Consider the following 21,828-nt stretch of genomic DNA (forward strand, 5'->3'; position numbering starts at 1 on the left):
TCAAGAGCCGGATTATGTGTCTGGAAACAACACTGGTGAGCTAGCCCAGGAGTCTGCGATGTATTTTTGTTGTTGTTTAAAGATTTTATTTATTTATTGGAAAGGCAGAGTTACATAGAGGAGAGGCAGAGAGGCCTTCCATCTGATGATTCACTCCTCAATTGGCCATAATAGCTGGAGCTGCACCGATCTGGAGCCAGGAGCTTCTTCCGGGTCTCCCACACAGGTTAGGGGCCCAAGTCCTTGGGCCATCTTCTACTGCTTTCCCAGGCCATAGCACAGAGCTGGATGGGAAGAGGAGCAGCCGGGACTAGAACTGGTGCCCATATAGGATGCTGGCACTTCAGGCCAGGGCATTAACCCACTGAGCCACAGCACTGGCCCCTGGAATGTATTTTTGAAGTGGCTTAATCCTTTCACATTAGTAAGGAGGGCAGTGGTCACTTGTACCTCCACCCCAGAGCTGCTTTTGAGCTAACATTTTGGCTGGGACTCTGGGGACACCCCCACAGTTTCTGAGAGCACTTTCTCTCTGAGACTTTCCTTTCTCTTCCTGCTGTGACATTAGCTACCTTTTGGGAGTCAATGGCTCCCCTTTGTGTACGAAGTCAACAGCTCTGAGACTGGGTAAGTTGAACCAGGGGCATACCTGAAATTTCTGTCTCTGCTCTTTGGGCTCATGGCATTTGGACCTGGTTTACGTCATTTTTTGTAGTACTGGTATATGGGAAACAGTTTCTAAGATTTTTACTTCAGCCTCCTGTGAGAAAATTTGGATATTTTTTGGAAGAATACTCATTTGGTTGTTTGTATGAGAATTTCTTCCTCTTGGGTGGAATATGAGTGGTTCAATTTAATTTCCATCCAAAATCACCTTGAGTTGCATCGTGGATGATTTGGCAAGATATAGTTACGATCTTATGACTAAGAAAAAAATAGTATTCTATTGTAATATTGCATGGCCTGCATATGTGTTAAATTTAAGAGAAGGTGGTTGTTAAATGGAATTTTTTTAATTTTTATTTTATTTGAAAATCAGAGTTACAAAGAGACATGAGGGGGCCTGTTAGGAAAAGAGGCACAGAATAGAGAGGAGGCAGTGTACAAATTGATAGCCAGACCAAATTTATTCAGAGAAAATAAATCCATAGAGATGGGTGACCAACAGCAACTGCCCATGTGCCCATGATGGAACACCTGACAGAAGGCCCTGACACCCAGGGGCCGGACCTTTTTATATTTTAGGAAGCTGGGGATGGGGGTGGGGTAGGGGGCAGCAGGCAGAGGGGAATTCCTGGAACTGGTCTTTCAGGTGTTCAGAGTAACTGGTCTTTCAGGTGGCTGTAAGGGGTGGAGTAAGGAGACAATGGAGTGTGAGACCCGACTGAGGTTTTTTTTTTTTTTTTTTTTTAAGATTTATTTATTTACTTGAAAGTCAGAGTTAAACAGAGAGAGAAAGAGAGGAAGAGAGAGAAAGGCGGCTTCCATCCTGGCTCACTTCCCAGTGGCCACAATTGCCAGAGGTACACCAATCTGAAGTCAGGAGCCAGGAGCTTCTTCTGTGTCTCCCACATGGGTGCAGGGCCCCAAGGACTTGGGCTGTCTTCCACTACTTTCCCAGGCCATAGAAGAGAGCTGGATTGGAAATGGAGCAGCCAGGACTTAAACCAGCACCCATAAGAGATTTCTGCACTGCAGGCAGTGGCTTTAACCGCTATGCCACAGCACAGGCCCTCCAAATTGTTTCATGGGCCAAGAGTACATTCCAATGTTTATCTCTTTTGTTCAATGCAGGAGAATGGCTGAGGCTTATGTCCTTGTTCCTTGTTCCATCAGGTCCTTCATCTACTGGCTTACTTCTCAGATGGCTGCAATGGTCAGAACTGGGCCCATTCAAATCCAGGAGCCAGGAGCTTTCTCTGGGTTCACACCCATATACCCGGTGCAGGGGCCCAAGGGCCTGAGCCATCCTCCACTGCTCCCCCAGGGCCACATCAGAGACCTGGATCACAATTGGAGCACCCAGAACTGGCCCTAATGGATGCTGGCACTCGGCTGCTTTACCTAAAATGCCACAGTGTTGGCTCCTGTTAAGTGGATTTCTAACAGTAGAGGTTTTGTGAGAGATCTGGTAAATGGGATGGAGTAATCATTTAAATCCCTTAACCCTTCCAGCAACTGTGTCTGTGGCTGTTGATGCCCAAGGAGACAGGTTAGGAGTCCTTGTCAATTTAGAAAAAGCAGGGTCTTCAGCTCTGCCTCAGCCCAGTGGTAGAGCAGAGACCCTGGGACTCCCTGATCTCTTAAAAATCTATTGTTAGGGGCCAGTGCCATGGCTCCCTTGGTTAATCCTCTGCCTGCGGTGCCAGCATCCCATATGGGTGCCGGGTTCTAGTCCCAGTTGCTCCTCTTACAGTCCAGCTCTCTGCTATGGCCTGGGAAGGCAGTGGAGGATGGCCCAAGTGCTTGGGCCCCTGTACCCTCATGGGAGACCAGGAAGCAGCCCATGCCTCCTGGCTTCGGATCCATGCATTGTCAGCCATGGTGTGCATTTGGTGAGTGAACCAATGGAAGGAAGACCTTTCTCTCTGTCCCTCTCACTGTCTAACTCTATCTGTCAAATAAATAAATAAAAATATTTAAAAATGTATTGTAACTTTCCACAGACATCTCTGATAAAATTGATTGTGAAGTACAAGAGTTAATAATGCAATAAAAGATGTTTCTCTAACAGAGTGCTTACTAAATCTCTAATGAAGATATAATTATCTTTATGTATGTTAGTTTCCAGTACCATTACTAGGACTACAGTTGCTTTCCAAGTTCAATGCTCAAGTAAATTTTTCAGGTTCCCACTGAGGAACAAATAGGGTTAACTGAGGTTACTAACAGCAGGAAGTAATTATATTCAGTTCATTGGAACTTTCAAAAAGTAGTTGTAACCATACTAAAGCCATCCTCCTTCCCTTTTCCTTTTCATATTTTACATAGGAAAAGCAATTACTGATATTCTGAATTACTCTGGTGAATAGTAACATTTGTATAATAGTGGACTTTTGCCCCAGCTAACAAAGAAACCTTCACCCAACTGATGCTGAGCCCCCTGGTTAAGAGGTTCCCATCATGGGGCCTGCACTGTGGTACAGCAGGTTTACACCCTGGCCTGAAGCACCAGCATCCCATATGAGCACTGGTTCGAGACCTGGCTGCTCCACTTCCAATCCAGCTCTCTGCTATGGCCTGGGGAAGCAGTAGAAGATGGCCCAAGTCCTTGGGCTCCTGCACCCATGTAGGAGACCCAGAAGAAGCTCCTGGCTCCTGGCTTCAGGTTGGCACAGCTCTTGCCAATTGGGGAGTGAACCATCGGATGGAAGATCTCTCTGCCTCTCTCTGTGTAACTCTGACTTTCCAATAAATAAATAAATCTTAGAAAAAAAAAAAAGCCTCTTCAGAAAAAAGCTTGGGCATTTACATATTGTCAATTAAGGTGACTCATTGTTTTATTTACCTCCCCCTGAAGCTACCCTTGTCTTTAAGAAACCCTTTATCAATTATGGCCTGGGATAGCAGTAGAAGATGGCCCAAGTCCTTGGGCTCCTGCACCCAAGTGGGAGACCCAGAATAATCTAAGGCTCCTGGCCTTGGATTGATACAGCTCTGGCCATCGCAGCCAATTGGGGAGTGAACCTTTGGATGGAAGACCTCTCTCTCTTTACCTCTCCTCTCTCTGTGTAACTTGGACTTTCAAATAAATAAATAAATCCTTTAAAATATTAACCCTTTAACAGATATTACATTTTATATCAAGAGCTGTCTTTTGGGGTTGTACTGTGGCATATAGAGCTGGACCTCCACCTGTAGTGCTGACATCCCATGTGGGCATCATTTCATGTCCCTGTTGGTCCTCTCCTGATCTGGATCTCTGCTTTGTGGCCTGGGAATGTAGTGGAGGATGTCCAGGGGGGCTTGGGACCCAGTATCCATGTGGGGGATATGGGGGAGGCCTTGGCCCCTGGCTTTGGATCAGCCCAGTCCTGGCCATTGTGGCCATTTTGGGGGTGGTCTTGCTGGTGGAGGACCTTTCTCTCTGGCTCTCCCACTCTCTGTGGCTCTGTCTCTCTAATGAATAAGTAAAATCTTAAAAAGAGAGAAATTTCTTTCCCCAAGATGCCAGCTTCTAGAAATAAGCTTTTTCTTTTCTCTTACTAACATTCATCCCTGTTTAATTGGCTACCCACATGGTGAGCCATAGGGCCTGATTAAAAGATTTAAAAAGAGTTGCAGAGATTTCTGTATTTTCCTGTGTCATAATGTATGCTATGCATTATATGTGTGTAGTGTTGTATGTCTAAAAGTTGCTTGTGCTTATTTGTGTTATTTAAAATCAAAACATAATTTTCACCTAAGCACAAACAATAGATGAAAAGTGATGCTATGTTCATTGCTTCCTATAAAGTCCAATTTAAAGTTGTTCTTTGGCAAGATCATGACTTAAGAGAATAACCATACTTATCTAATATGTTAGTTTCTCAGGCAATGTAAGTATAAGTGCTAAAAAATGATTTGTCTTTGCTGTGGCACCTTGTGCATCATCAGGCCTCTGCAACCTAAGGGATGTCTCCCTCTCCTCATCTTCCTGAGAAATGGACTCAAGTGTACACTGACTGGAGAGGAGGTAGAGAAGATAATGTAGCAGTGCTGGGTCAGAATCCACAGCAAGGTTCAAGCTGATGCTGCAAGCCTTGCTGGATTCATGGATATGTGTGAGATGGAGCAAACATCAGCATCAAGCCGACAGGTGAGTATTTGTGCCTGATCTTTGACACCACAGGGCCATCTTGCTGTTCACTACATCACAGCAGAAGCCACGTGGTGGCAGACATGAGCTGGAGGTGGTATACAAACTGAACACACACTGAAGAGAATGCCCAGTATGAGCTGTGCAAGGTGAGGAGGATGACTGGGTACAAAGGGAATCCCACCCCTACTGGCTCATGATGCTTGTGCCATGCGCAACCCAGATCCTCTCATCAAGGTGATCATGGGATGGATTCCTGATTTGGGGACCCTATCCAATTTGACATGAGGTAATAGACCTCAGGTTTTCCTTCCCAAGGATAAGAGCATCTCTGACTTACAGTGACTGAAGAGAGATAAAGCAGTACAGCAGCTAGAGAGACCAAGGGCAACTCTGCAGTAGGATGAATTTTCTTTGCTCCAATAAATGATAAATGCTCATATAAAAAATAAAAAAATGAATTGCTAAATGTGAAAGATTTTTCTAAATACATGTACTCTTGGCTTCTTAAAATATGTAGAAGGCATTGGGCCTTTTGGTAAATGTTTTCATAAGTTGTTAACATATAACTGTTCAATTTTGCCTGCTAAGTTTTCACTAAACAGTAAGCTACCAAGGATAAGAAATATTTTTAAGATTTATTTATTTAAATATTTGCAAAGCAGAATAACAGAGAGAGGGAGAGAGGTCGTCCATCCACTGGTTCACTCTCCAGAGGGCTGCAATGGCTGGACCTTGCAGATATCAAGCCAGAAGCCAGGAGCCTCCTCCCATTCTCCCACATGGGTGCAGGAGCTAAAGGACTTTGGGCCACCTTCCACTGCTTTCCTAGGTCATTAGCAGGGAGCTGGATTGGAGTGGAGCAACCAGGACTTGAACCAGTGCCCTTATGGGATGCCAGCACTCCAGCACTGTGGGTGGAGGCTTAACCTACTATGCCACAGCACCAGCCCCAATAAGAAATAATTCTAAGTCGACATCCCAAAGTTTAGAATTTTTGAAAGATTTATTTATGTATTTGAAAGGCTGAGTGAGAGAGACAGAGACAGACATCTTCCATCTACTGGTTCAACCCCAGATCTCTGTAATAATCAAGCACTGGGCCAGACTGAAGGCAGGAGCCTGGAGCTCCATTCAGGCCTCCTACATCAGTAGCAGGGGCCTAAACACTTGTGCCATTTTCCTCTGCTTTTCCAGGCCATTAGCAGGGAGCTTGATCTGAGGTAGAGCAGCTGTGAGATGAACCAGTGCCCATATGGGATGCCAGCATCACAGGTGGTGGCCTTACCCATACATCACAACACCGGCCCTGACATTAAAAATTTTCAGAGTGGGGGCAGCATCATGGGTTAAATGCAGTCTATCATACCTGCATCCCATAAGAGTGCTTCTTTGAGTCCAGACTGCTCCACTTCTAATCCAGCACCCTGCTAATGTGCCTGGGATAGCAGAAGATGGCCCAAGTGCTGGGACCCCTGCCACACATGTGGGAGAACCACATGGACTTCCCTGGCTTCTGGCTTCAACCTGTCCCAGCTCTGGCTGTTGTAGACGGGGAGTGACCAGATAGACAATCTCTTTCTCATTGTCTTTATATTTCTGTAACTCTGTCTTTCAAATAAAACTAGGATTTAGTCCCCCATGTTAAATAACCTAATTTTTTTAAAGATTTATTTATTTGTTTGAAGATTTATTTATTTATTTGTTTACACAGAGAGAGGTGAGGCAGAGAGAGACAGGTCTTCCATCCACTGGTTCACTCCCCAGATGGCCACAATGGCCAGAGCTACGCTGATGTGAAGCCAGGAACCAAGAACTTCTTTCAGGTCTCCCACATGGGTACAGGAACCCAAGGACTTGGGCCATCTTCTGTTTTCCTAGGCCATAGCAGAGAGCTGGATAGGAAATAGAGCAGCCCTTATGAGATGCTGGCACTGCAGGCAGTTGCTTTACCCGCTACGCCACAGCACCAACCACTATACCTAGTTTTTTTTTTTTTTAAGCTTTCTTTTTATTTAAAAGGCAGAGTTTACAGAGAGAGGGAGAGACAGAGATCTTTGGTCTACTGCTTCACACCCCAAATGGCCACAATGGCTGAACTTGAGCCACAACGGCCAGGAATCAGGAGCTTCTTCTGGGTCTCCCACCTTGCTGTCAGGGGCCCAAGGACTTGGCCATTTTTCATTGGTTTTCTAGGCACATTAGCAGGGAACTGTATCAGAAATGGAATAGTCAGGACTAGAATCAGTGTGCATGTGGAATGCCTGTGTCACAGGTGGTGGCTTTTACACACCACACCACAACACTGGCCCCTACACCTGACTTTTCTAGATGTATTTAAATTGTTCTATGGGATTTTTTTCTGCTTTTGTTTCTAAGGTGTATTTTATTTTTGTTAAAGATTTTTTTATTTATTTAAAATGCAGAGTTACAGAGAGGCAGAGAGAGAGAGAGAGAGGTCTTCCATTTGATAGTTCACTCCCCAGATGACCACAATGGCCAAAGCTGCAGTGAGCTGAAGCCAGGAGCTTCTCTTGGGTCTCCCACAGGGATGCAGGGGCCTAAGGACTTGGCAAACTTCTGCTGCTTTCCCAGGCCATAGCAGAGAGCTGGATCAGAAGTGGAGCAGCCAGGACTTGAACTGACACCCATATGGGATCGCAGCATTGCAGGCAGCTTTACTTCCTAAGCCACAGTGCCAGCAACAGGTGAATTCTTTTCTAAGTTTTTTCATTCTAAATGCTCACAGCCTCCAGTGTCTAAGTTTGGGTGTGGGGGAGGCTGAATCCGGAGAGGCCTAGAGGAAATTTCCTGAGCCTGCCTCCAATTTGAAAACCTGTCTTTAAGTTTGAAATCCCTGGTAGCAAACACCCCAGCCCCAGGGCGCTTTTGCCTAATGATCATTAAGGTGGTAGGTGGTATAATAGGAGTGGCTAAGACTCTTTTGCATCACATCACCCCACCCCTTGCCTGCATCCAGTCATCTCATCTGCTCTGTACCTCAGCTATATATACACCTCCCTTTTATAATAATGAAGAGAGACCCTGCTTTGACTGGGCTCCACACCATGCCTGATTGTCCCCCGGGTTTGGGAAAGGCTGAGTGGCGGGTGGCACACTTCCTCTCCTTGGTCAAGGCAAGCTGCGGGCAGCCTGCCTAATTCTCCGGTGGTGGTGAGGAACAGTCACCACATTTGGGTACTTTTCCATTGGGTTTAACTTCTAAGTAATCTGGAGGAGCTTCCCATTAGAAGAAATACAGCACAAAAGAATTTTCTTTTTACCTTTTGGTTATTACAGAAGGGAAAGAAATTTTGTGTTTTGTCAAGATTATCTCATGTATTCTCTGACTCTGGGTTTAGAAAACTGAGTTTTAAGAGTTGAGATTTTTAATATATTTTAAATGTCTATATTAAATATTCAATATACTTAATATATTTATACATAATTTGACTTAATATTATGTAAGTTGTGGGGAGCAACTGGGAGCAACTCGGACTAGACTAAGTTACTGGAATTAAGACTTATTCTATGCATCTGCTCTCCCACAATATGGTGCTGAGAAGGGAGAAACAGCTTCTACGCAGCTGCCTCCAGTTCAACCAATAAACTGTAGGACCTGCTCCTGATTGGAGGAGAGCAGCGTACTCGGTGTGTGGGTAGCAGAGTTGGGATTGGTGGAAGAGGACTACAAAGGAGGAGAGAGACAACATGCACCAGGAACATCTAAGGGGAACACCTGTGCAGCCCCCGAGAGAGCCGGCCGGCGGTGTGCCGCTCCCCCGCGGAAGTGGGGAATGTGGCAGGGGGAACCGCCCTTCCACGGAGGTGGAAGGGTCGGTAGCCAACCCGGGAAGAACCAGCAGCAAACCCAGGGAGGGCCGAGCAGACGAAAGAACAGCGCAGGGTCCTGTGTCATTCCTCCATGAAGAGGGGGAGCGACATAAGTGATTATTACCTCATAATGATCAGGGATCCTATGTTGACCAAATATTTTCTTTTTAATTTTTTATCTCTTTTACAATCTTTTCTTGAAAATCAAAATACTAAATTAACTGTTTTGACCTTGATTTATTAGTGGACTCCTGGAAATTATCAAAGGATTTAGTTTCAACTTGCAGAGGGGATAGCTAATTAGGCTCACTTTGCATGAAAAGATCTGCCAGTTGCAAGATCATAAACTTTGGGTACCTTTCCATTAGGTTTAACTTCTAAGTAATCTGGAGGAGCTTCCCATTAGAAGAAATACAGCACAAGAGCATTTTCTTTACCTTTTGGTTATTACAGAAGGGGAAGAAATTTTGTGTTTTGTCAAGATTATCTCATGTATTCTCTGACTCTGGGTTTTGAAAACTGAGTTTTAAGAGTTGAGATTTTTAATATATTTTAAATATCTATGTCAATTAAATATTCAATATACTTAATACAAATATTTATACATAATTTGACTTAATATTAATGTAAGTGAATGATTATTATCTCATAATAATCAGGGATCCTATGTTGACCAAATGTTTTTTTTGTAATTTTTGACGTGTTTTACAGTCTTTTCTTGGCCAGTTGCAAGATCATAAACTTTAAGTTACATTGATAAAGAAATGTTATTGATGTAAATTTTCCAGGGGTTATATAACATTGAGACAAGTCTGATATTCCTAGTGGGATATTATCAGTTGCTGTTCTTAAAAAAAAGGAGGAGGAATGTTTGGGAACTTTTTTTTTTTTTTGACAGGCAGAGTAAGACACTGAGAGAGACAGAGAGAAAGGTCTTCCTTTTTCCATTGGTTCACCCCCCAAGTGGCCGCTATGGCCGGTGCACTGTGCTGACCTGAAGCCAGTAGCCAGGTGCTTCCTCCTGGTCTACCATGCAGGTGCAGGGCTCAAGCCCTTGGGCCATCCTCCACTGTACTCCTGGGCCACAAGAGAGCCCAGGAGATGGACTGGAAGAAGAGCAACTGGGACAGAATCTGGCACCCCAACCGGGACTAGAACCTGGGCTGCTGGTGCTGCAGGCAGAGGATTAGCCTATTGAGCCGTGGCACCAGCCAATGCTTAGGTATTTTGAAGATCTTTGAAATTGCTCCTATGCCATCATTGCCTGAAATAATGGACTGGTTTGTAAAATACTGCTGTGCTTTTTAAAGTTCTGTGTGCATCTCCTTGTCCATTGGTAAATTACCTTCCAAATTTCAATTGTGATGATTTTAAGGTATACATGCTATGAGGTAAGGCATTTAGTCCCTTAATCTTGCTTCTAGAAGATACTTAGCAATGTTAGTTCTGTATCCAGTTCCCTTCTTTGTTTCTATGCTTGAGGAATTAAAAGATGGTGTAAACTGATTTGAGAAGAACTATAAACATCAATAAAACACAAATAAAATTGTATTATCAAATCTGCATGTTAAACTCTACCCTCTACACCTCTGCTAAAAGGTATATTGCTTTTTCTGCCCCACACTCTCTGCTTTGCTTCCTGAGTGTCCTGAAGGGGGACAGGCTCCTGGGACTTTCCAAGGCAAGTATGGAGAACAGAAGGGGGCACAGATGTGTGTGTGGGAGAGGGGTGGGAGAGAGGGTGGGTGGCGGCTCTGCCACGTGGCTCACTTGCTTCTCAGTGATCCTGGTGGCTTCCCAGGGCATGGTCAGGGCTGGGACCTTGGCTCTCCTGTCTCCCACCACTACTGCCCAACCTCCCAGTGCCCAGCTGGCCCATGTGTTACCTTGCTCAAATTTTCCTCAATGTGCTTTATGTGGTGGTTATGAAACAGAGAGCACTGGTGAGGGCAACTGCACAAGCAGGGCAGGTGAGAAGGCGGGGAAGGAAGGCCATGAGGCTCCCAGTTCGCTCCATTTAAATAAGCACAGCTCCCACTTTGGGTGGGTCACAGAATGCCTTCTGGCTGCTGCTTCTGCGGGGCGGGGCTCAGTGGCCTTCAGAGGAGCGAGGAGTGCGGGAGGCAGCAGGGGTGGGAAGGAGGGCAGAATAGGAACTGCTCCATGGCCCCCATTCTGCACCTCATCGGGTATTGGATTCCCCATGGACACACCTGGCAGCGGTGGCCCTGCGTGCTGAGCTTTTCGCCAGAGGGAACGGCGTGAAGGGTGAGCAGTAACTTTGCGGATTGATCCTTCTTCCCTGTTTAGTTAACAGACTTTTCAATCTGGAGTTTGAGGCCATAGAATCTTAGCTGATGATTTAATTGTCTGCTTTTCAATTTTTGTCATCAGCCCTTCTTCCTTCTGCTGTTAGGAAGGATGTCAACTGCTATTGCCTGTCACGGAGAGTGAGTGAACTGTGCAGGTCAACAACTGGAGCTATTTTAGTCTGGATTTGCATGAAGTGGAGAACTATCAACACAAATACAGAAAAGTAGCACTTTCTCTGCCCAGTTCTTCAGTCACCCAGTGCTCCACCAGGCTGATTATCTTACAGTCCATACTTTTTTTTAAAAAAAGATTTATTTATTTATTTATCTGAAAGTCAGAGATACAGAGGGGCAGAGGCAGAGAGAGTGGGAGAGGTCTTCCATCTGCTGGTTCATTCCCCAGATGCCTGCAATGGCCAGAGCTGGGCTGACCTGAAGCCAGGAGCCAGGAGCTTCTGGATTTCCCACTGGGTGCAGGACCCAAGGACCTGGGCCATCGTCTACTGCTTTCCCAGGCCATAGCAGAGAGCTAGATTGGAAATGGGTAACTGGGACTTAGAAAAAATTCCCCCCTCCCTTTGAAAAAAAGCCACCTGGCATGGCCCATATGGGATGCGAACACTGAAGGGGGCAGCTTTACTCACTCTGCCACAACCCTGGACCCCACACTGAACTAATGAAGAAGTCCAGTTACTTGTTCTGTGTTTTATCCATGACATTTTTTTAACATAGAATGACATTAGTTCTACATTTTCATAAAGACCGTGGTCTGTGGAACCATCTGTACAAGTTGTTAATGTGAGGAGCAAAAAGAGGGGAAAGAAAGTTCACCTCTCCCCCAAAAGAGATGTAGAGTAGAAGTGACCTTGCAAACTATTGCTGAGTGAGTTTCAGTGTAAATGCAGTTTTCACATGAATAACTGAGTGATTCCAGTGTCGTGATAGAATGTCATTGTCACCAGATTACCAGTTTATGAAACTCATTTAGCATAATGAGGCCATCTAGGAAGTGAACACAGAAAGTGATTTCTGGATAGAGGGTGTTAGGGTGACAGCATTTCTCCTCTCAGCCCCAGTGTGTTGTTTGTGACCTTTTCCCCAGTGCCCTCCCTATCACAGTGCTTGTGAGTGGACAAGCGTTTTTGTGTTTCTGGTGGGAAGAGCTGCTTCACACCCATGAAACAACTGTAAGACCACTTTCTGAGCAACCATGTTGTTTGCCTGTTAATACGACTTGGAAAAAGCTGAGAACAGGATGCTTAGACTCATCAGGCTAACTGGCTGTCCTTGGCACATCCTTCCCCTCATGGCTATAGGTTTCTGGCAAGTTTTATAAAATGTGTAAGAGAGAAATATTTTGTATGAGATGCATAAGCTGGTAATGAAGTAGCACCTGGACAGTAGGGACTCCATTTTGGAGCACCTGAGACTTGAGAAAACACCCACCCCACAACCATGAGACTCTGGTCTGAAACTATGATCTAAAGCACCATGCATTTGTATCCCTTCCTCCTTCTTTCCTTCAATGCTGGAGCAGCCTTAACAGAGTTAAACTGGGTAGCACTGGTCATTTTGGCTTTGGGTGCTTGGAAAGCAAGAGGAATTGTTTTTCCTGCAGAAAGGGATTGAGGAGGCACTAGACAAAGTCAGCAGTAGCTTTCTTGGCTCCATCATATGTCATATTGAGTCAGAATATTTGTGGTCAGTTTTCTTTTTTTTAAATTTTTTAAAACTTTTTTAAAACAGAAAGGCAGAATGAGAGAGGGACTTTTTTTAATTTGTTCTCCTTAATTTTAATTTTTTTCTATTTTTTTAAAAGATTTTTTTTTATTTATTTGAGATGTAGAGTTATAGGCAGAGAGAGAGAGAGAGAGAGAGAGAGGTCTTCCATCTGCTGGTTCACTCCCTAGTTGGCTGCAATGGCCGGAGCTTTGCTTATCTGAAGCCAGGAGCCAGGAGCTTCTTCTGGGTCTCTCACACGGGTGCATGGGCCCAAGGATTTAGGCCATCTTTTACTACTTTCCCAGGCCACAGCAGAGAGGTGGATTGGAAGAGGAGCAACCAGGACTAGAACCGGCACCCATATGGGATGCCAGCACTGAAGGTGGAGGATTAACCTACTGCACCACAGCACTGACCCCTCTTTATTTCAAGAGAGAGATCTTCATCTTCTGGTTCACTCCCCAAATAGCCACAACAGCCTCTGCTGTGCTAGACTGAGGCCAGGAGCCAGGAGCCAGATCTCCTACTTGGGTGTAGGGGCCCAAGTACTTGATCCCAGACCATTGGCAGGGGGCTGGATGGGAAATGGAGCCACCAGAACTGGTACCTATATGGGATGCCAGTGCTGCAAGGGATGCTTTCAACTAGCTGCACCATAGTGTGGACCCCTTTCTAAAACTTTTTAAAAGAAATTAATTTATTTGATAGGCAGAGTTAGAGGAAAAATAAACACACACACACACACACACAGATATCAGTCTTCCATCCACTGGTTCACATCCTCAGTGGCTACAACAGCCAGGGCTGGGCTGGGTCAAAGTGGGAGCCAGGAGATTCATCCATGTCTCCCATGAAGGATCAGGGACACAAGCACTTGGGTTATCCTCTGATGCTTTCTCAGGCACATTACCAGGGAGCTGCATTAGAAGTAGGGTAGCTGGGACATGAACCACAGCCCATGTGGGATGTCAGTGTCACAGGCAGTGGCTTTACATAATATGCCTCAATACTGGCCCCACATATGCTGGAAACACATCTAAGGGTTATAAGAAGGCCAGTTGATTACCATCAGATGCCATTCAGGCATGACCTACAGAACCATTTTGAAATAAGTAACATTTCTCACATGATTGAATGTCAGTCTACTGTGGGGAGCAACTGGGAGCAACTCGGACTAGACTAAGTTACTGGAATTAAGACTTATTCTATGCATCTGCTCTCCCACAATATGGCGCTGAGAAGGGAGAAACAGCTTCTACACAGCTGCCTCCAGTTCAACCAATAAACAGCAGGACCTGCTCCTGATTGGAGGAGAGCAGAGTACTCGGCATGTGGGTAGCAGAGTTGGGATTGGTGGAAGAGGACTATAAAGGAGGAGAGAGACAACATGCACCAGGAACATCTAAGGGGAACACCTGTGCAGCCCCCGAGAGAGCCGGCCGGCGGTGTGCCGCTCCCCCGCGGAAGTGGGGAATGTGGCAGGGGGAACCGCCCTTCCACGGAGGTGGAAGGGTCGGTAGCCAACCTAGGAAGAACCAGCAGCAAACCCGGGGAGGGCCGAGCAGATGAAAGAACAGCGCAGGGTCCTGTGTCATTCCTCCACGAAGACGGGGAGCAACAGTCTACAAGACTGCTTCCTAAGGGAGAGAGCTTCAGGGGCAAAGGGGGCAGTGATGTAGAAAGGGAGTAGGAGTGAAGGAGGAGGGAGGAGGTGGAGGTCAGTAGAGAGGTTGGGAAGTACTCAAAAGCAAAAAGTAATAGGACGCAGGTCATTTGTGCAGATTGCCAAAATTAACCATGTATATTATAGCTTTTTAAAGTTCAGAGTTAATTTCTGACAATTTCTGATATAGTTAACTCTCATTTCTGTTTTTTCATATTATAATGTTTATAAGCAGTAGAGAATGGGTGTAATTAAATGCAGAAAGCATACTCCTATATAAGAAATTTGTATTAGATGCCAGCACTGCAGGCATTATTATTTCCTATGAAATTATTCCCATGTTTCCTGATTAACATTCTCTGTTGGTTGAAGAGGATGGCAAGTTGGGAGACCAGGGAAAGAGTGAGCACCTGTTTTCTGTTCAGTTGTGCTGAGCTGCAGGGAAACTATCAGGGAAGTTTGTGAGCAGGAAAAGTGAGGTTGGAGGGTGAGAGAAGGCAGTGTAGAAGGTAAGTAGAGAGGAAATAATTGCAGAACATATTCACAGATTAGTTTGGCAAAAGCCAAGTGTGATCAGAGACCTAAAAGAGGGAAAGAAAAGTTGAAGACAGAGAGCAGAAGAAATGGGAAATTGGAAGCATCGGAAGGGATTTTGACTCTGATCACACACACTTTTGGAAGGTGTGGGGAAACAGGCCCTTGCACTCATATTGGCAGGAGAATAACACAGTACTCTCTTTGGAAGATAATTTGGCAGATCAAAGTTCTTTAAATGTAAATGTCCCTTGCTAGGATTCAACTGCAAATTTATCTAACATATATTTGGTCAAATACATAAAGACCAAGTGAGGTCTTTGTAGTATTGTTGAAGATGGGAATAAAACAGAAGGAACCTAAATGTATATTGACAGAGAAGTGGTAAAATGCATTATGGTATATCTGTACAGTCAAATACTAAATATGTAATAGATCTGAAAAATGATGTAGGGACAGAGTACTTGTGTAAAACAAGGTACAGAAAAAATGCCCCTTTTAAAACAAAAGGACTCTCTATTTTTTTTTAAAGATTTATTTATTTACTTGAAAGAGCTACATGGAGAGAGGTGAGGCAGAGAGAGAGAGAGGTCTTCCATCCAACGGTTCTCTCTCCACTTGGCTGCAATGGCCAGAACTGTGCTGGTCTGAAGCCAGGAGCCAGCAGCTTCCTCTGGGTCTCCCATGTGAGTACAGGGGCCCAAGGACTTGGGCCATCTTCTACTGCTTTCTCAGGCCATAGCAGAGAGCTGTATTGGAAGAGGAGCAGCTGGGACAAGAATCGGTGCCCATATGGGATGCTAGCACTTCGGGCCAGGGCGTTAACCCACTGAGCCACAGTGCTGGCCCCAGCCACAGTGCTGGCCCCATGTATCTCTTTTTATAAAATTTATTTATTCATTTTTATTTCATTCAGAAGGAGAGATTTTCCATCTCTCCCTTTGAATCTGCTGATTCACTCCCCAAGTGGCTGCAATGGCTGGGGCTGAGCCAGGCCAAATCCAAGAGCCAGGAGCCAGGAGCCAGGAGCCAAGAGCTTCAACCAGGTCTCCCACATGGACTTTGGCCATCTTTCACTGCTTTCCCAGGCACATAAACAAGGATTTGGATCAGAAGTGGAACAGTGCAACACAAACTAGTACCCATAATGGATGCCAGCATTAAAGGTGGTGGCTTAACCCATTTATGCCACAATGCTGGCCCTCTGTGTGTATATCTTTATGAAGGCACTTCAAAAAGTTCATGAGAAATGGAATTAAAGATGGCATTATTTTGGTGCAAAACTTGCAATTCATTCACTTCTTTTCATAATACATACTATACAACACAAATATTTTTGAAACCTTCTTGCATGCATGGACTTTGAAATTAGTTACAAGGGCTGGCACTGTGGTGCAGCAGGTAAAGCTGTCACCTGCTGTGCCCATTTCTGATCCAGCTCTCTGCTATGGCCTGGGAAAGCAGTGGAAGATGGCTCAAGTCCTTGGACCCCTGTACCCATGTGGGAGATGTGGAAGAAGCTCCTGGCTTTGGATCTCCTCAGCTCCAGCCATTGTGGCCACCTGGGGAATGAACCAACAGATGGAAGACCTCACTCTCGCTCTCACCCTCTCTATTTCTGCCTCTCTGTAACTCTGATTTTCAAATAAATAAAAATTTAAAAAGAAATTAATTACAGCAACCTAGACTTAATCATTTGATTACATTTTTCATGATACTTTAAAGTACTCTTGTATATATGCATATAGAAATCTCAGAAGATAATGTAAGAAATAGTTAAGAGTAGTTTGTTCTGGGAAATATGACTAGTATAGAATGCAGGGAGTCATGCTTTGATTTTATACTCTTCTGCAGTCTTTAATAGCTAATATGTGTATTGTTATGAAGATGTATTTTTAAAGGTAGATAGAGAGAGAGAGGGAGAACCCCTCTCTGGAACCCCATCTGGGTCTCCCACATAGGTGATAGGGATCAATGTGGTAGAATGAGAAGGTCGTGCCAAGAGGGCCACTGGCAACAGAAACTGCCTGGCAACAGGCCGTGATTGGATGGCTTCAGAAACCACATGACAACAGAGCCTGGCTGGCAACAGGCTGTGATTGATGGATTTGGAAACTGCCTGGCAACAGGCTGTGATTGGTTAGGGTATAGACCACCCCTTGACTGGATTGGCTGCCTTAGCTATATAAGCAGCTGTAGCAACTGAAATAGATGAGTCTGCAGACTGCTTGCCTCAGGCCTGCTTTCACCTGACTCCCGGGGTCTGTGTGGTGACTCTGCATCTCTTGCCCCCACCACGCTCTTCCTCTTAGAAATAAATCCACAGCTACAGGGATCTAGGCACTTGGGTCACTGTCTTTCCAGGTGCATTACCACAAGACTGGATTATCAGGAAGCTGGAACAGGAGAGCAGGCAGGACTCATATCAGGCTTTCTATTATGGGATACTGGTATTCTAAGCAGCAGCTAAACCTGCAGAATCACAATGCCACCCCCATGTATTATGTTTATAATTAAAATGTCTAGATTTTTATTTTAAAATGGCAATTTGTAGTTATACAAGACAGAAAAAGTATATTGTGCAATAACTGAGAAATGAAAATGAAATAAAGACTTTAGTTAATGATATGTCAATATCAGGGCCAGTGTTGTGGCACTATGGGTTAAGCCACCTCTGCATGCAAGCAATCCCACCTGCATGTTGGTTTCAGTCTCAGCTGCTCCACTTCCAATCCAGCTCCCTGCTCATGATGTGGAAAAACTCAAGGTAGATAGATAGTTCATGAGCTGAAAGCCATACCTCCTCCACCCCCAGGTAGTCCTATCACCCACATGTCAAGCAGACTATGTAAACACTGCCCTTTTGGAAGCTCATAAGAAGCTTGGTGAAGAGGAATGCATGCTTGCTCTCTCTCCCCTCATGGACACAGAAGAGGCTGGTATGGAAGTCTGTCTTTCCCCTTCCTGCCACACTCTGCTTTAATAAAGACTATTTGTTCCTATGTATTCTTACTATAAATAAGCCTCATCATGCTTCATGTTGTATTTGTGCCTGAACTTAGAATTTTTTAAGTAAAAGGCAAGAGCATGAAATTGAAGTTTGAGCCTAAGCTAGCCCACAACACTAATGTACCTGGGAAAGTAGCCCAAGTGCTTGTGTCTCTGCCATCCGTGTGGGAACTCAGATGGAGTTCCAGGCTCTTGGCTTTGGTTTATGATGGGACAAGGACATAAGCTTCAGTCATTTTAGGTTCTTGTTACCCCTGCCTTCTTTCAAGAGGCCAGTCCAGAGAAGAATGTCTTTGGTATCTTGATTGGGATTGCATTGAATCTATAAATTGCTTTTGGGAGAATGGACATTTTGATGATATTGATTCTTCCAATCCATGAGCATGGAAGATTTTTCCATTTCTTGGTATCCTCTTCTATTTCTTTCTTTAAGGTTTTGTAATTTACATCGTAGAGATCTTTAATGTCCTTGGTTAAGTTTATTCCAAGGTATTTGATTGTTTTTGTAGCTATTGTGAATGGGATTGATCTTAGAAGTACTTCCTCAGCCATGGCATTGTCTGTGTATACAAAGGCTGTTGATTTTTGTGCATTGATTTTATACCCTGCTACTTTGCCAAACTGTGCACTTACTCCTCATGTAGGATCTCTGTCCTTAATATGCTGTGCATTGAGATTTAATGCTATAACGCGTACTCAAACAATATATTTCACTTTGTGTTTCTATGGGGGTGCAAACTGTTGAAATCTACTTAATGCATACTAAACTGATCCTCTGTTAAAAAAAAAAAAAGAAATTATCAACTCCCAACTTGACTCTCACTGGGATTAAACATGACAATAGGTCTGATCTGATTTCATCATCATTTTAAAAAAAAAATCTATTATTTTTCACTTTATGTTTCTGTGTGGGAGCAAACTGTTGAAATCCTTACTTAATGTATACTAAGCTGATCTTCTGTATATTAAGATAATCAAAAATGAATCTTGATGTGAATGGAAGGGGAGAGGGAGTGGGAAAGGGGAGGGTTGTGGGTGGGAGGGACGGTATGGGGGGGAAGCCATTGTAATCCATAAATCGTACTTTGGAAATTTATATTCATTAAATAAAAGTTAAAAAAAAAAAAAAAGAGAACAGTCCAGTCTCACATCCTACATTGTTCCCACCTCACCCCCTACATTCTTCTCCAGGTTTGGAAGCCCTTGAAAAACTTGAAAAACCTATATGGAGAAGCTCATCTCCACCTACTATTCTCCACCTCTACCCTAACCCACCTAAGATATAATAAGGCCCAGGCTACTGGGGTCTGGGAATTCAGCCACATGTTTGGTCTTTGTGCACACTGGCAGCTGGTCAACTTCTGCAAGTTCATTTTCTTTGAATAAATTCAGTCTGTGAGTTTGTATCATCTCCTTACATGTGGTGTGCCATGTGGGAGTGAGGGAATGGCAACTGGCTCCAATCAACCACTCCTTTTGATAAGAGCTGTGCATATCAACCTTTCTCCAGACTTCATTCTCCTTTCTGAACTCTTTTCCCTTTTTACTGTCTCTGCCCCCCCCACCTCCTCTTTCCCACCATGTCCTTTTCCCTTCTGACTCAGATGGTGCTGAGAGATGCTCTCCAGATCACTTTCTCATCTGCTTGCACTTTCTCATTTCTCAATGCATTCACAGAGCCTTTGCCAGATCTCATCACTGCAGGCCACAGTGAACCTAATTCTCAACCCACTGGCTTGGTAAGAGGTCTCTGCCACCTCAAGCACATTGGGGTGATGCTCACGAGGCTTCTTCCTCCCTTTAGAGCCTGGGGTATTTGGTTGGGCCAGTTCATGCCCCCTCTTAGGGCCTGGCATGTTTAGTCAGTTTCCTGCTCTTGGGGGAAATGCTTATCTGTAACAGCTTAAAACTGGGACACCAGTCCAAGCTTGGGGATTCTCGTGGTCTCCTTTTAGAGAACTCAGAACTTAGGTTCTCAGTTGGGGTGACTCTTTCCTGAGGGACGCTCTGTGAAAGGACCTTCTTCCCTCAGGCTGTATTTTGCTTAATTCATGGGTTCTAATCTCAATTCCCCTCTAGCCTGCCTCTTTTTTTTTTTTTAAGATTTTATTTATTTTATTTGAGAGTTATAATTACAGACAGTGAGAGGGAGAGAGAGAGAAAGGTCCTCCTTCCATTGGTACACTCCCCAAATGGCCACAATGTCTGGAGCTGCACCAACCTGAAGCCAGGAGCCAGGAACCTCTTCCCAGTCTCCCACGTGGGTGCAGGGGCCCAAGGACTTGGGCCATCTTCTACTGCTTTCCCAGGCCATAGCAGAGAGCTGGACTGGAAGTGGAGCAGCCAGGACTAGAACTGGCACTCACATGGGATGCCGGCACTGCAGGCGAAGGATTAACCTACTGTGCCACACCACAGGCCCTTCTAGCCTGCCTCTTTTGGAAGAAGAGCTTGAATGAGGAGATAAAGCAGAGGTGATTAATCTACCTCTGCACTGAAATTTGGCCTCAACGTAAGTTGGACAATGATTCTAAAATGGGCAGAATTTGGCATGTTCGTCTCATAGTTCTCTAAGATTTTAGTAACTTTACACAGAGAAATGGCAAGTTGTCAGAGGTCCCCAGATCCAAGCCTTTTTCCTCCTTTGGATCAACTTTGCTCACTCCAAGTTCTCATAGAAGAAGAAGGCCTGGGGCCTCCCCTTCAATCTGTCACTTCCCCCCTCCACCTGAGAAGTCAGCATCTCAGGAACACAGTATTCCACTCACTCCACCCCACCCTATCACAGTGTCCTCTTCCCTTCACCAAGGGCAGTGGGGCAGTTGCTACCCCTCCACCATCTTCTCCCCTGTATTCTTTTTATCCTGCTTTCCCAAAGGGAGAAAAACTTCCCTGTAAGCCCTCTCTGCTCCTCCCTATTCCCACCTCTGAGATCCTGACCCAGCAGAGGATCCTTTCCCCTACTTGCTCCAGGGCCCCCTGAGCCTCCATCTGGTACTTCCTCTCTGGCAGGCCACCTGATTCCCCTACATCCAAGCTTTTGTCCTCCTCCAGAGGTCAGCATTCCTCATTGCAAGCCCTCAGCAGGAGAAAGGCTTGGAGCCACCTCTTGAATCCTTTCCCTTCTTTCACTTTTGCTCTTCCCTCAGGTCGTTGCTGTCGCTCCCCCTCTTCGTGGAGGAACGACACAGGACCCTGCGTTATTCTTTTGTCTGCTCGGCCCTCCCCGGGTTTGCTGCTGGTTCTTCCCGGGTTGGCTACCGACCCTTCCACCTCCGTGGAAGGGCGGTTCCCCCTGCCACATTCCCCACTTCCGCGGGGGAGCGGCACACCGCCGGCTGGCTCTCTCGGGGGCTGCACAGGTGTTCCCCTTAGATGTTCCTGATGCATGTTGTCTCTCTCCTCCTTTATAGTCCTCCTCCGCCAATCCTAACTCGGCTGCCCACACGCCGAGTACACTGCTCTCCTCCAATCAGGAGCAGGATCAGCTCCTGGAGGTCACCCAAGTTGGCAAGAGGCAGCTGCGTAGAAGCTGTTTTCTCCTCTCCCAGCGCCATATTGTGGGAGAGCAGATGCATAGAATAAGTCTTAATTCCAGTAACTTGTCCAGTCCGGGTTGCTCCCCACAGTTGCTGCCTCAGGAACATGACCTTTTACATGCCCTGTCCCCCATCTGGCTCTTCCCTTCTCCTTCCCCCCAGCAGCAGCCACAATCACCTCTCCTCTCTTCCTGACCCCTCCTTGATCTGCCACTCTCCCCCTGGGTGCAGCAAGAGTGTGAAATCTAGCAGCATGTTTATTGCTCTGGGAAGCACTCTCTCTGGGAATCCCAAACTCCTAAGATAATGTGCTGTAAACTTCACCAAGGAGCTTTTCTCTCATACCAGCCCACCTTATCAGGCTCCATGTGGCAAGCTGCACTTCCCCCAACAAGCAGATTAAGAAAGGATTCTGCC

At 45.3% G+C, this 21,828-nt stretch overlaps 1 long non-coding RNA gene across 1 annotated transcript; it reads left to right on the forward strand.

Moving 5' to 3' along the window:
* Window positions 1-1,383: 1,383 nt before the first annotated feature.
* LOC138843445 (uncharacterized) lies at window positions 1,384-18,320 on the forward strand. Its single transcript, XR_011378149.1, has 3 exons — window positions 1,384-4,798; window positions 7,394-10,317; window positions 11,053-18,320. It is a non-coding gene; the product is annotated as an uncharacterized lncRNA (long non-coding RNA).
* Window positions 18,321-21,828: the final 3,508 nt, after the last annotated feature.

This window comes from Oryctolagus cuniculus, chromosome 8, assembly GCF_964237555.1.
Source record: "Oryctolagus cuniculus chromosome 8, mOryCun1.1, whole genome shotgun sequence".
Classification (NCBI taxonomy): Eukaryota; Metazoa; Chordata; class Mammalia; order Lagomorpha; family Leporidae; genus Oryctolagus; species Oryctolagus cuniculus.